The 12,377-nt window shown below is 47.7% G+C and overlaps 1 protein-coding gene across 2 annotated transcripts in view; it reads left to right on the plus strand.

Moving 5' to 3' along the window:
- The window catches only part of SYNE4 (spectrin repeat containing nuclear envelope family member 4), a 41,315-nt gene that overhangs the window by 284 nt on the left and 28,654 nt on the right, over positions 1-12,377 (plus strand). Inside the window, exon 1 of one of the 2 annotated variants that reach the window (XM_048499095.1) lies at positions 1-889. This exon is cut by the window's left edge and continues 284 nt beyond it. The gene's annotated coding sequence lies outside the window, so the exon portion shown is untranslated. Of the gene's footprint in view, positions 890-7,092; positions 7,221-12,377 lie in introns of those variants that run through there. The other variant, XM_048499096.1, reaches the window with a different exon arrangement.

Below are 12,377 nucleotides of genomic sequence, written 5' to 3' on the forward strand. Positions count from 1 at the left end.
AATGGCTTCTGGGGCCAGGCTGTAACTCAGATTCATCCCCAGGAGGCCCCCCCCCCCCAAAAATGCACACAGATGTGAAAAAAACTCACACCGATTTAGATGTGAGACCTGATCGAACGGGGGAGAACGAAACGGCTCGCAAACAACACACGCCTCGTGTCAGTTAGACTTAACTGGTGACCTTTAGCCGTAACTGTTTCGCTGTGCAAATTCAGTTCCTGTAAAACATAAAGCGCAAACAATGAAAGCAGGGATCGGTGGCCTTTTCTCCTCCAATTACATGACCATAATTTAATTTATGAGTCATACTCATAAAAGTACCCCTGGGGCTTCAAGGGCTAATGTAGAGGGGGCCCCTCCCCCAGGGATCCTGCAGTTCTGCCTTGTTTTTTTCTATTTCCCCGTGAAGAAGTTGCCAGGGAGAATGCACCTGGTTTATGCCGCCAGCAAGCAAATGGATGGGTTGGGCTTTTTCCCTCCTTACCTTTGGGGAGTCAGGTTACTTGACAACCCTCCCTTTCCTGGTTTCCCTTTGTGCAGCTATCTGCAGATAGCTGCTGCTCACCTGCTTTGAATGGGGCGGGGTGGTGGTGGAAGCACCTGGGTGAGTGGACAGCGGTTTTTAGGAATCCCTCCTGAGCACATCACGTAAGACCTGCCTTCTGTTGACGTGCAAGATCCGGACGACAAGGTGGAGTTTGGTCCTGTTTTAAGACTCTCCGTGTCTCACGCGACAGTGGCCTTTGGGCACTGATTTAATGATTGACAAGGCAGGAGCCATTGAAAAGTTTGGTCCGTGGTACAAAGAATTCCACCTTCCGTGAGATGCAGAATGAAGGTGTTGGGGTGACGCAGGATGGGACTCCTCTGGGAGACCCAGTGACTTCAGGTAGGTTGTGACCCACCTCGAACATACCTGAGATACTTGTCTGCAATGTGGGGTGGATCCTGTTCTCAGACTTCAGGACTTTGGCTTAGATGAGAATTTAAAGTCATACAATTTGACACAAGGTTGATTATTATTTGCATGATGCGGGGCTTCACCTTTTAAACACAGTTATCCCTTCCACATCGTGAGGGTTAGGGATACGCCCCCCCCCCCCCCCCGTGATCTGGAAATCCACGTTAAAAGATTTGCCCCTCCCTTTGAACCAGAGAATAAGTCTGATTTTTTTCTTTTAACTTTTTTTTTAAAATGTGTATATTTGTGGTATTAAGATAAAATATGTTGATATTGTGCAATAATATACATTTTATGCATTTCTGAGTTTCTGAACGTTTTCTGTGTCACCTGCGGCTTCCACAAATCTGCCCCCAAATTCCTATTTAATTTCTTATGCTGACCCGGGATTTATCAAAACTGTGATGGGGAAAGTTGCGATGTGGACGGGATAGCTGTATGTTTGATTGTCCGCCTGGTGACAATAGCTTTTAATTGGTGTCTGGTTCTGCAACTGAGGGGTATGTTTTGGGGGTGTTGCAATAAAACAGAAATTAAAGATGGCCTTCTAGTAATGAGTGGCAGATTTTAATGTATCGCATTTCGTTCAGTTTATCAAAAAGACTGCTCTCTTTCCAGGTTTCCCTCCAGATTCTATATCAATGCCTAGTGGTGTTGATTACACAATGCCAGATGAGATGCTCTCTGAGCGTAGTCAGAGTTCCGCTTTGTTATTTCTTGACAAGTTTGTGCTAATGAAAACTGTTTTTTGAGCTGGAGTCATACAGGAGCAGAGAAAATCTGGTAGACAAATGCAGATCTTTGACCGGATCCGCTTCCGCTGATGAAATAATGCAGGAACTGGACTGGGGGTGTTTCTTTGACCTATCATGTTGTGTGAGTAAGGATCTGCACCAGGGCAGTTTGGAAAATTACTCCAAAATGGCCCTTCCAGTGAAGGATTGGGAAATGCCAGGTCCGTTTGCTCAGACAAGGGAAAGTTTGATAGCTGACCGATTTGGAAAAGAGCATATGGTGTTCCCGAAGGTGTGGCCCATCCTTGGCTGAGGCAAAAGGGCCTGTGGACAGGTGGTGGGCCAAACTATACCTTTTAAGATGCCACTTCTTAAGGGTAAAATGCCACAGAAAGAATGGTGCGAGCAACCTGGTATTTCTTCATATAACAGACTCCTATCCCATCTCTTTGCCTTCAAAAGTTTTCAGAGCAGCATAAAATATTATTTGGGTGACAAGGAGCTGGTCTCCCTCTTTCTTAACCTCACTCCCTGACAGGGTTGTTGTGAGGGTAAAATGAGGGGGAAGCTTTCTGTCTTTCTCCCAAAATGACGGAGCTTGAAGTTATCCGGTGAAGCTGATGGGCTATAAATTCAAGGAAGTATGGGCTGTAGATTCAAGGAAAATATCTCTTGTCAGAATGAGGAATTAAAATGTGGAGTTCGCTGCCAGAGGAGATAACGAATAGCCACAGGCCTAGACAGCTTGAAAGGGAGATTTAAAAGACTCAAGGAGAAGAGATCTACCATCTAGTTGCTACTAGCCATGGTGACCATGTCCAGAGGTAGTCAACCTCTGAATCCCAGAGCCACCTGGAAGTAGGAAGGCCTCAGCCTGTATGCCCTGTGGCTCGTCTTCCAGGGTAAACAGTGGTGGCAAACCTTTGGCACTCCAGATGTTATGGACTGCAACTCCCATCAGCCCCTGCCAGCATGGCCAATTGGGAATTGTAGTCCATAACATCTGGAGTGCCAAAGGTTCGCCGCCACTGGTCTACAACATCTGGAATTATTTTATTTATTTATTTTTTATTTTTTTGATTTATAAACCGCCCCATCCCCAATTGGCCATGCTGGCAGGGGCTGATGGGAGTTGTAGTCCATAACATCTGGAGTGCCAAAGGTTCGCCACCACGGGACTAGATGAACCGCTTGTTCTTATGTTGATGCTTTGAGCTCACTGAAAGAAGGGTACATTTTTTAAAAATGTAATAGATTAATTCTAAAACATAGCAAAGCATACATATCAACATCAGTTAAAAATTGTTTTAGCTATTAAGAATGACAAAATAACAGCCCTTCGTAAACAGAATGAACATGGATTGAAACGCTAGATCAGTGGTGGCGAACCTATGGCACGCGTGCCAGAGGTGGCACTCAGAGCCCTCTCTGTGAGCATGCGTGTACAGTGTTCGTCATGTGGGGGGTGGAAAGTCACTCCCTCACACACACACACATCTAGGCTGGCCTGGGCCGCTGGGCATGACGTGCATGCACCGCGGCGAGCAGGGAGGACTCGGCTGGCGGGCCTGGTGCCTGTGCTCTGGGTGGCTGCTGCCCAAGGGGGGGGGGCAGAGGCAGAGGAGGCAGAGATGCTAGAGAGGCGCAGAGCGGTGCACGTGGGACTTGCTGAAGGCTAGAGCAGGCTGGCCCCTGCTCAAGTGGGTGGGGCGGAGGCACTGAAGCAGCACAGGGCAGAGTGGCGGGTTCACACAGGACCTGCTGGAGGCTGGAGTAGGCTAGCAGCAGCAGCAGCGCTGCTGCTGCTGCTGCTGGCAGGGTTGAACAAACAAAACGTGTGCCTTTGCGAACACCGGGGAAACGCTCAGGCCCAATTTTTTTGCCGATTGCCTGGGCAGATCGAGCCTAGGGTGGCGGAACCGAGATGCATTTAGGAGTTTTTTTAAAGCACACCAAGGTCTTTGCTAGAACTGCTTTTATTTTTCTGTTCCTGTTGCTTTTTTGTGGGAACTCCAGTGCTGTGATGACATGTGATGGAAAAACCGCAGATCAGATGGCTGCTCCACCAATTTAGCTTTCCTGAAGTTATCCCGCCCCTCGCACAGCATTCTTGCTTAGGATTGCCTTCCTTGACTTTCTTTTTACTTCTATTTTCTGGTGGAGGGTATATTGGGTTTCAGAAAGTGAAAGTTTTACTTCCCCCTCCCCCCATACCCCTCCCCCTTCCCCCATCAGGCCCCCAGTGTGATAATAGTGTAATTATTTCAGGGAGATTAATAGCATTAAACCTAATTTTGGGGAAGCAGTGTGGGTAACCCTGCTAAGCACTGTTAAACCCCACTGATTTTCATGGGAAGAACTAAAGCACGAACCTGTACCTGAGAATAAGCTCAGGTTGCTGGCAATGGGGCTTGCTTCTGAGTAAACCCTCCTAGGGTCATGATTCACCCATTCGAAGCGTTGCACGGTTGCTTCACCAAGCTTACTCCCAAGTAACACATGCCTTGGAGCCAACCGTTTTTTCTAAACTAAAACCTCAGTATTCACGTTAAATTGCCGTGTCGGCACTTGGTGATAAATAAGTGGGTTTTGTGTTGCCATTTGGGCACTCGATCTCGAAAAGGTTCGCCATCACTGCACTAGATGTTCTCTTGTTTTAATGCCTGAGCGAGGCAGAGAAGCCAATATTGGCAAGATGGTCAACCGGAAACCTGAGTGGACACAAAAGTACTGATTCGGTGCTTAAAAAACAGAAGTCTAGTGGCCAACCGGCTGACTTTTGACCGGGTGTTTTATAACTGAGGTGCCCCTCAAAGAACGTCCTGCCTCTGGTTGCCAGCGATAGTATTTCAGACGGGCCTCAGAAAAGATGGAGGTTTATAAAATTGCTAACATTGCAAAGCAGGAAGTTTCTCTCCCGCTCTTTTTCCGCACACACAGAATAATGCGTTTTCAAACCACTTTCACAACTGTTTGCAAGTGGATTTTGCTATTCCGCACAGCTTCAAAGAGCACTGAAAGCAGTTTGAAAGTGCATTATTCTGCATGTGCGGAAGGAGCCAAGAGAATGCCGGGTCATTCTCTGTAGCTTCAGCATAGAGGGAAGAGAAGGCTCCAACAAATATAAAACTAATATGTGGCACTCATTGTACCAAGACACAGCGATGCGGGTTGCTGGCTTGTGGAGAGAGAGGTCCACTGGCAGCCCTAATAGTGAATGGGAACCTCCATATTCAAAGGCAGTGTATCTCCCTGAAACTGGAAACAAATAACAGGAGAAGGTCACTACTTTCTGGCTTTGTTTGGTGTGTTTCTCAAAGGCTCATCCCTAGTGGTGGGATCCAAAAAATTTAGTAACAGGTTCCCATGGTGGTGGGATTCAAACTGTGGTGTAGCGCCAATGGGGCTGGGCGGGGCATGACGGGTGTGGCAAGGACGCTGCCACTGCGCCAGTCCTTGGGCGGGAAACGAATGCACGCAGGCGCAGGCTGCCACGCACGCCGGTGCACCTCCTGCTAGACTGCTTCAAGTTCTGCGCGCTACTGCCGAGAGGAGGGGCGTAACTAAGGCAAAAATCCCGTGGCAAAATCACCAATTAGCAACCCCCTCTCGGCACACACAAATAATTAGTAACCTACTCTTGGGAACCTGTGAGAACCTGCTGGATCCCACCTCTGTGCCCATCCCTCCTGGGAACAGTTCTCGGCCTGATGCGTCGAGGCACAACAGAAGATACAGCACTTCTTATTTACCAAAGTTATTGCGTGGCTTAGAAGCCACCAGTGTTGGCAGTAAATCTCCCCAAGATGCTGCTGCAGCATTTTCCCTAACGGCAGCAAACACAAACCCGGCCACGGGGACTGTACTTTGACATTTACAAATCCATGTCTTCATCTGGGTGGAAGCCAACGCGGCACAGTGCAGGTATCTAGAGGAGGTGTGTACCTTGGAACAGGTAGCATCTGCTTGGGTCATATTTCCACAAGGATCGGTAATAGGGGACAGAATGATCTGCAACGGACGGAAGCGTTCACTCAGACACTTCTCTTAGCAGCCATTATGGTTGTTCTCAACATTTCTACTCCGCTCCTGGCCCATTACGAGCGAGCCATGCCCCAGTGAAACCCACGGCTTCAACTGAATTCCCCAGACCCTTTTGATCCCTCTTCACGCCCAATCCCCATTTTGTTTGTGCTGTTTATAAATGGTAGCCTTTCTAAACAAGCAATTTCCCATCCTTCTGTGACTAATTCTAGAAAAAGCATTTCGACCATGCCTAGAAGTACTCTGTTTTTTTGGCTGCTTCTCTAAAGTCAGGTTAGAATTGAATGGCAGTTCTAGGGCTGAGCTTGGCTCAAAATGCATTCACCTGGGCCCCTCATTCTTTCCAAAATCCAAATCCAAATCCAAAACCTTTATTAGGCATAAAACGTGTGTGTGTCAAGAATTCCAAATACAATAAGAAGATCATTATTGCACAACTTGCAGTACACAGAGTAAAAATATAGCAACAGCTTCAGAGATTTCAACATTAGAGTTATTTAGAAGCTTAGCCATTTTTATCTTATCAGAAAGGAGCATAAATCCTGTTGGTAATACAGTTCTCAAATCAGTTCTGATGTTGTATTTTGTAATTCTTTCCAGAAGAGCCCAGGATAACATTACCTGTGCTCTGCTCTAGATAGTTGTGTTTCTGCTCTGGAAGTAATGTTGAAATGAAACCAAAGAACTCCCCTTTTCAGTCTGCTGTTTAGAAAGTGGCCCCCAAACACACCCGCTCTTACCAACCCCGGCGGCTCATGCTGATGCTAACGTCCTTTAGCAGCTCATCAAAACATTTTTTTGTTTGTAACCCCAGGAAGCTGTTGCTTAATTCTGGAAATCCGAGGTACCAGGACTTATGCTTAGACTAGAGGCTTTCCCTCTGAATTTCTGCACCTCTGTCATAGGTAGAGGGGAGCAGCTAAAGGACAAATGCCCTCTGTGCACGTTCAGAGTCGCTCTGTTCGTCACGTTCGCTCTGAGAAACAGCCTTGGGCTCAGTCCTGTCCTCATTCAAGCTGTCCCTGTTTAGAGACTAAATATGCCAACTTGGTTCTAAGAGAGAAAGCCTGATCGGCCATCATGCACAAATACGTTTTTTGCCCAAGTGTGCTGGCAGGAGGTGTGAGTGTGTGTATTTGTGTATGTGTGCGATGGCCCCGGGGGGGGAGTGAGCTGTTTGTTTTGGAGCAGCCATAACAGCCCAACTGCCAGGAGAGAATCACACACTGTTTGTTTTAGTTGCAAAGAGAATATTTGCAATATTTGAAAAGGCAAAAGAGGCTGATAAGGCAGAGCACAGTTGGGTCAGCTTTTGACCCAGGCTTGGAAGGGAAGTGTGCTGATCCTATTTTTAAACAGCTGCACAGAAGACAGGGAAACGTCTTCTTTGGCTTCCTGGAAGGAAACAAGGACTTCACGTTAATCCTGAACCGGGGGCTCCGTCTCAGAACCTGTTTTACAAGTATGGTTGACAATTCTAGGTAGGTCGAGACATTTCTGGAGGTTGAGGGGGGAGGGGGAACTTGAGGAAGGTGGGGTTTGGGGCACAAGAGGGAACTCAGCAGGGTTTAATGCCATAGAATTTGTGCCCCAAAGCAGTCATCTTCTCTAGTCATCTGGAGGTCTGTCCCCCTAGATCCAAGGTGGCAAACCTATGGCACTCCAGATTTTCATGGACTACAATTCCCATCAGCCCCTGCCAGCGTGGTCAGATGGCAGGGGCTGATGAGAATTGTAGTCCATGAACATTTGGAGTGCCAGAGGTTCGCCACCACTTGGCCATGCTGGCAGGGGCTGATGGGAATTGTAGTCCATGAACATCTGGAGTGCCATAGGTTCGCCACCACTGCCCTAGATATCTCCATCTGGAGGTTGGCAACACTCTTTAAAGGCTATCATGAACATGGACAAGAGTGCCTTTGAGAACATGCAGACAGCCTCTCTCTGCACGCGCACTTACATTTTGGATTTGGCCGAAGAGGTGAGCTTTTTCATCTTTTCCTTCTAATTGTCTATTTACTATAAATTAAATGTTAGTTGTGTTCTCTGAAGATTTCAACTGCAATTGCAACTGACTTTGAGGCTATAGTAGTGTGACCAGACGTCCCGCTTTTGGTGGGACAGTCCCGCTTTTAAGCAATTTGTCCTGCGTCCCGCGGGTTTTTTTAAATCTCCCGATTTTTGGAAGGCTGCCGCACTGCCTTCTGGGGCGCTCCCGGTTCCCGCCCTGTGAGAGGGTGGGAAACAGGGGAGCGCCCCAGAAGGCAGTGCGGGTAGTTCCTCCCGTGCAGACGCTGGTGCAGGAGACGATTAAGCTCGTTTACGGCGCTTCCCGGTTTCCCGCCTGCTGTTACAGGGCAGTGAAACCCGGGAGCCTAAAAGGCAGTGCGCTCCTGGCGTCGCGATGCACGCTGTCTCCCCGCTTTAAAAAGGTGAAAATCTGGTCACCTTAGGCTAAAGAGATTAGTGCTGCTGGAAAAAATGGCAGCTTCAGAGGATGGGCTGTATGACTGAGGCCCCGCCCCAAACCCTGCCTTCCTCTGGCCGCGCCCCCTCCAAATGTCCAGGAATTTCCCAGCTCAGAATTGGCATGCTGGTTCCCCTCCCCCCAAAAGAGGTGCCAAGGCAGGCTCCACTCTGTCCGGAAATGACCTGCTGATGCTCTTTCCCTAACCATAGAATGTCTTGTGATTATCAGTGATGAAGATAAACGTTACCCCGTGCATGTGCAGAGGTTCCCCTTCTCGTTGGAGATGCATTTCACTTCCTGGACTGAGCCCTGGTATTGAAACTGATTCTGGGATTCTGTCTTGTTTCAAACCCAAGTCCTGGATTTGGGAGCCTCTTTTTAATGTGGCATCGGTGTGCATGGGCTCATGAGCTCACTCTCTGTGTGGTGACGCAGTTCTCCAAGGTTTTGGCCAGACTGTGCACTTGGCAGCGAGAAAAACGGGTTTCTCCGCGCCAGGAGTGGTGAAGTGAAGGAGTCCACTGTCGCCGTTGAGTTGAACTGGATTTACCCAGGATTCAAAACAAAGCAAAGCAAAAACAGTGTCCGTGAGAAAGTTACACGCTCTGTTCTTTGCCGAGAAGGCGATACTTCGGCCTTGAGATAAGTGTGCTCAATAGCTTCTCACGCAACAATATCTGTTTGGACTGTCCCTCCTGACAAAAGGATCGCATCACTTTCCTCTCCTTTTCTTTCTACATGAGCAGAGCCATTTGAAATTTCATCCTTGTACTACTCTCAGTCTTGGACTGGGGGTGGGATTTGTTGTTTGTCAGCAAAACCACTTCAATTGGCTTTGCAATCTTGACACTGCCCTCCACTCCCTGTCCTGCATTTAGGATGGAGATTTATATTATTTGACCGGCAACCTTGCTTCTCTCTTCCTTCCCAGAGATGGCCATGCCATAAGCCATGAGCGGATTTCTGAGTTCATTAAGAACATAACATAAGAACGAGCCTGCTGGATCAGAGCAGAGTCCATCGAGTCCAGCACTCTGCTACTCACAGTGGCCCACCAGGTGCCTTTGGGAGCTCACAGGCAGGAGGTGAAAGCAAGGGCCTTCTGCTGCTTCTGCTCCCCCTGAGCACCCGGTCTGCTAAGGCATTTGCAATCTCAGATCAAGGAGGATCAAGATTGATAGCCATAGATTGACTTCTCCTCCATAAATCTGTCCAAGCCCTTTTTAAAGCTATCCAGGTTAGTGGCCATCACCACCTCAGCATATTCCAAACACCAATCACACGTTGCGTGAAGAAGTGTTTCCTTTTGTTAGTCCTAATTCTTCCCCCGGCATTTTCAATGAATGCCCCCTGGTTCTAGTATTGTGAGAAAGAGAGAAAAATTTCTCTCTGTCAACATTTTCTACCCCATGCATAATTTTATAGACTTCAATCATATCCCCCCTCAGACGTCTCCTCTCCAAACTAAAGAGCCCCAAACGCTGCAGCCTCTCCTCATAAGGAAGGTGCTCCAGTCCCTCAATCATCCTTGTTGCCCTTCTCTGCACTTTTTCTATCTCTTTGAGATGTGGCGACCTGTATTGCACCTTTACTGCACATTTGGTATGCCCCCGTGAGTCAGTTACTACTTGGATTTTCTGCCTCGGGTACCAAAATGTGTTCCCACTAGTCTTCTCATCTTCTGATTACACATTTGCCAACTAGCAACTGTTGATTTAGCCTCAGGAATGAATACACCCAGTCTTTCTGGCAACGGTGAGTTTGCTCAGAGCTATTCGGTGGTTGCTTCTTGCAGGGTGACGTTTGCAGTGGTGGAGTTTACCTTTTAGTGTGCTTTCTTCCCCTTTCTCGGACTTAGGAAACCCCTGATGAGCTTCCCTTGGGAATTCTAAGTGCATCCATTCTGGACCGCATCATGTTTTCCAAGGCAGGACTTAGCAGCAAAACGGATTCCCAGGCCTCATAAATGACCTGGAAGTAGGGGTGGGTAGCGTGGTGGCCAAGTTTGCAGATGATACCAAATTATGTAGGGTGGTGAGAACCACAAAGGATTGCGAAGAGCTCCAAGCGGACCTTGATAAATTAGGTGAGTGGGCTCAGAAATGGCAAATGCAGTTCAATGTAGCACAATGTAAAGTGATGCACATAGAGGCAAAAAATCCAAACTTCACATACACGCTACAAGGGTCAGTGCTATCAGTCACAGACCAGGAAAGGGATTGGGGCGTCTTAGTTGATAGTTCCACAGGAATGTCAACTCAATGCCTGGCAGCTGTGAAAAAGGCAAACTCTATGCTGGGGATAATTAGGAAAGGAATTGATAATAAAACTGCAAAGATTGTCATGCCCTTATATAAAGCCGTGGTGCGACCGCACTTGGAGTACTGTGTTCAGTTCTGGTCACCTCATCTCAAAAAGGATATCGAAGAGATAGAAAAAGCGCAGAGAAGGGCAACGAGGATGATTGAAGAATTGGAGCACCTTCCTTATGAGGAGAGGCTGCAGCATTTGGGACTCTTTAGTTTGGAGAGGAGACGGCTGAGGTGGGATATGATTGAAGTCTATAAAATTATGCATGGGGTAGAAAATGTTGACAGAGAGAAATTTTTCTCTCTCACAATACTAGAACCAGGGGGCATTCACTGAAAATGCTGGGGGGAAGAATTAGGACTAATAAAAGGAAACACTTCTTCATGCAAGGTGTGATTGGTGTTTGGAATATGCTGCCACAGGAGGTGGTGATGGCCACTCACCTGGATAGCTTTAAAAAGGGCTTGGACAGATTTATGGAGGAGAAGTCAATCTCTGGCTACCAATCTTGATCCTCCTTGATCTCAGATTGCAAATGCCTTAGCAGACCAGGTGCTCAGGAGCAGCAGCAGCAGAAGGCCATTGCTTTCACATCCTGCACATGAGCTCCCAAAGGCACCTGGTGGGCCACTGCGAGTAGCAGAATGCTGGACTAGATGGACTCTGGTCTGATCCAGCAGGCTAGTTCTTATGTTCTTATGTTGGCCCTCATTCTTTCTGGCTCTGGTTTGGTTGACTGGCCTTGGAGGAAAGTAGGTTTGCAGTCGGACTTCTCATGGGTGTGTGATGACGCGTGTGAGATTTTGGCCTCCTGTTTTAAAAGAACAGCTAAATTCGAGACCACTTTAGAGGCCAACGAGATTTCAGGAGGTGAGAATCCAGAGTCTGAAGAAGAGAGCTAAGACTTTTGAAAGCTCATCCCCTGTAAATGTTGTTTATCTCAAAGGTGCTCCTGGGTCTGAATCTAGCTCTTCTATTGCAGACCGACTGGGCTACTCTCTGAAACGACCTTCCAAGAGAGTGAATGGGTGGGCAGAGGGGGTGAAATGTGGTATTGCTCCTTATGGAGACCCAAAGATGAGCCCTGGGACCTCTTTGAAACATGTCAGAAGAGTTTCGGGTGTCACTGTGTTGGTCTGCGGTGCCGAGTTCAGGAGCAACTTAGAGATTTTGAAGACATTTTTAAAAAACGTATATTATTGAAAATAGAAAAATATAAGTATTAGAATGAATTTAAGGTCTTTAGCTGTATTAGAAAGCTGAACAGTCATACACATTCAGGGTTTTGAAAGCTGACCAATTAGAGAAGGAGGGGAAATGGAGTTATCTTATTTGTCCCATAGTCTGGTTAGAGAAGCACCAATCAGGCAGCAGAGAGCACGGAGAGATCTTATTAGCCCCTTTAGCAAGCTTGGATAGGAACCAATCACAGATTAAAAATTTCACTATTAGTAGAACTAGCTTATCAGGTCCACGAGTCAGCTGAGGCACAGACCCCCTCCCCCCCATGCTGGCTCACAGAACTGATAAGCCAGTGGTGGCGAACCTATGGCACGGGTGCCAGAGGTGGCACTCAGAGCCCTCTCTGTGGGCACGCACAGAGTCGCCCCCCCCCCCCCACATCTAGGCTGGCCTGGGCCGCTGGGCTCGATTATTAGCATTAAACCTAAGACCTAGTTTTGGGGAAGCAGTGTAGGTAACCGTATTAAGCGCTGCTAAACCCCACTGATTTTCATGCGAAGAACTAAAACGTGATCCTTTACCTGGGAGTAAGCTTGGTTGCTGGCAATGGGGCTTGCTTCTGAGTAAACCCTCCTAGAATTGTGATTCACCCATTGGAAGAGTTGCCCGGTTGCTT

The sequence above is a fragment of the Sphaerodactylus townsendi genome, linkage group LG06 (assembly GCF_021028975.2).
Source record: "Sphaerodactylus townsendi isolate TG3544 linkage group LG06, MPM_Stown_v2.3, whole genome shotgun sequence".
Lineage (NCBI taxonomy): Eukaryota > Metazoa > Chordata > Lepidosauria > Squamata > Sphaerodactylidae > Sphaerodactylus > Sphaerodactylus townsendi.